This window comes from Hipposideros armiger, unplaced genomic scaffold (genome assembly GCF_001890085.2).
Source record: "Hipposideros armiger isolate ML-2016 unplaced genomic scaffold, ASM189008v1 scaffold_1629, whole genome shotgun sequence".
NCBI classification, from domain to species: Eukaryota; Metazoa; Chordata; class Mammalia; order Chiroptera; family Hipposideridae; genus Hipposideros; species Hipposideros armiger.
In genome coordinates this window covers 21,566-24,673 of record NW_017732979.1, presented here as the reverse complement: position 1 = coordinate 24,673, position 3,108 = coordinate 21,566, and the positions used below count along the sequence as shown (strand labels likewise).

General features: G+C 34.4%; 1 long non-coding RNA gene across 1 annotated transcript; it reads right to left on the bottom strand.

Moving 5' to 3' along the window:
* Positions 1 to 107: 107 nt before the first annotated feature.
* Positions 108 to 2,746, bottom strand: LOC109377926 (uncharacterized). Its single transcript, XR_002122946.1, has 3 exons — positions 2,556 to 2,746; positions 2,246 to 2,291; positions 108 to 680 (listed from the first exon to the last, which is right to left on the bottom strand). It is a non-coding gene; the product is annotated as an uncharacterized LOC109377926 (long non-coding RNA).
* Positions 2,747 to 3,108: the final 362 nt, after the last annotated feature.

Below are 3,108 nucleotides of genomic sequence, written 5' to 3'. Positions count from 1 at the left end.
CATGGGCCAGTGAAGCAACGTCCTCCACAACTAGACTGAAGAACAAAAGGACAGCAACTTGTCTGTTCCCCTTCCCCCAATTCCCCAGCATTGTTCCCCTCCTTCAATTCCCCAATAAAATTTTAAAAAAAAAAAGAAATAGTTTAAATGACCATTCATTTATCCACAAAACAAACATGAACTGAACCCCTACTATGTGTCCTGCAGGATGCCAGGGTATATAGTAAACAGTGCCGGCCCTTTTGGACTCTGAGGTCTGATGGGAGAGAAATGAAGCAGAAGCAAGGGGCCAGGCGGGTTATAGCGAATCCACAGCCATTAATCTAATAACATTTTAAGGAGAGTGGTAAACGGATTCAATGTATATTTTTAAGAGATAATGTTGGCTACAGCATGAACAGTAAATTGGAGGGATGCAAGCGTGAAGCCAGGAAAAATGGTCGGGAAGCTGTTGGATGAGTCTAGATGATGGTGGCTTATGTCTATGCGAGTTTAATTCTGAGGAAACTTTCTAGCAAAGTAGTCCTTAACTTTTTTGTTCCTTCATAAACTATACCAAAAGCACATCTATCAATAAGAATTCATTTAAAAGGATGCACTTCTTACCTTAAGTCTAGTTCTTTTGTTCGAAGAAAATTTAAAATGGGTGCAAACGCTGCTGGATCTCTGTCAATAAATATCTGTAAAGGATGGAATGCTTTATTTTCAAATCATAAATTCAACTTCTAACTTTAGTATCTGTCACGCTAACTTAGGAAACAAAGACTGAATTATTGAAATGCCCTATTTCCTCATTCTACTCTTAAATGTTAACGCCGCTAAAATTGAACTGCAGTTACAACTGTGTGCATTTAATGTGGTAGAGTCTTCTTCCCCTGAAAAGCTATTATTGGGTTGATGATACTTTAGTATGTAGGAAAATGGTACCTAGTCAGTCAGCTCGCTCATTTCTTTATTGATATCTATGGTAAAAGTGACACCAAGGGAAAATTTTTATCTGAAATATTCTGGAATTCAATACATACTTTGAAAATATACCTAAATAAAACTTTCTTATGTTGCCTGATTATTAATTATCGGTGATGGTGATTGTGACTTACGGAATCCGTGCTTCGTATGTCATCAATCACTGAAATAATACACAGGGGTAATCAGGAAAGGTCAACGCTGCATGCTGTTGTTAAAACTGGAAAATCATATTCTCATAACACTTATACATCCCACTATCTCCATTTCCTCCGGGGCTAGGAGAAAAGGAGGTGGTGACAAAAAACACTCAATGCATTCGGGGGGGGGGGCATAAAATGCCTAAAATATGAAATACTTAGTTGATAACTTTTTACAGAAATGTGTACCGACACTATTTTAAATCAATTACGAAAGCCCTCCCCACAAAATTGAACATCTTTTAAAGCTTATGTTAAGTCAATTAGGGGAATGGAAGCAAATAAAACTCCTTTCACTATGATCAATTACGTATATACAATGAGTGAAGTTCTACTGGCTTCATAAATTCTTGCTTTTGTTTCTATTACAACCAAACAGCAGTTGAATAAACACCACAGGTTTGTGAAGATATCATTAACTGATGTCTTTTTTATAACCTCATGTAGGAATGCCTGCTTTTGCTGCTTTATTTTATCTGCAAATCTCACCACAGCAAATAACAGCAAATAACTGTTGCCTGCAAACAGAAAGCCTTTTTGCTTTTCAGCACCAGATATTCGCTTTACATATTCTACACATATAACTGCTTTTTAAATGGATAAACCCATTTTTTTATTTTCCTCATTCCCCCATTGTTGTACAAGTTCATAAGGTTATTCTCCAATACATACATACATACATACATACATACATACATACACAAATAAATGTAGGACTTTACTAATTTGCAACATTTTACACCATTCTAATCCAATAAAGTAGCATTTACATTAATCTACCTACTGTTAGTTTTAATTACTGATTAAAAGAAATATTTTCTCTTGACAATGTAAGCTCATATCCTACAATCATGAAAATTTAATATCTATATGTAGCATTCCCCGTTTTGAGTTCTCCTATATAGAGACACTCTACGCATGACAAAAAAGTAAACTTTAAGTACATACACATCATTTTCATTTAGTGATTATTAAAACATTAGCTTCCCTATCTTCTAAGAGTCACTATATAATAAGGATCAAGCATTATAAACATTAATCTAATTTATATACACACACATTATTATTATTATACTCACAGCACCAGTTTCATCTCGAAGGCTTGAAATTCTTCCACTCAGCAAACTAGAAGTTATTAACAATTAGCTAGTTAGTTTTTAAAATCTGAGTAGGAATAAATGTTCCAATTCTTTATCATGTCAAAGGCCAATGCAAATGAGTCATATCTCCAAAATAAAGTAAAAACAAAACAAAACAAAATTTATTTTAAGGGTTAAAATTTTTGTATTTGAGAAATAAAATATATTACTTTAACAGACAAGGAAAAATTTACTATTTTGATAAATAACAAATGTATTAAAAATGGTACTAAAGAATTGTATGAAATACCTGGAAAAAAAAGAATCTGGAATCCACATAAGTGTCTGTCTTGAGGTACTAAATCTGCAATTGAAAAGTATCTGGTATTATAAATGAGGACATGGTTTGAAATTCCGATATTAAGCTAACTTGCTCTAATATGCTGGCCAATGATTTATAAGTTGTTTCAAAGCTATAGCTCTATCAATTATATTGCATTTAATATTTTAACATTTTGTTTCTTTCAATTCCGAGTTAAGATTATTCAAAGAGCTCTCAACAACATCAAGTGATTAACTCATTGACATATGGCTTCCCAAAACACTACCTCCAGCATGCCAATCTGCTGAAGAATCAAGAATTCACCCATCACACCAAGCCCAAACTTTTCAAGATAATATTTGAAGTTATCTCAGGTCCTGTTTCATCTCTCCAGCACAAACTGCGCTGCCGTCTGATAAGAGAGTCCTTCTCAATATCCCCAAACAATTCAGGCTCGCTACCATTTCAGTATCTTTATTTATCCCAGCTCCATAGCTCTTGTCATGCCCCATCATCCACGTCTCATCCATCGTGATACGGC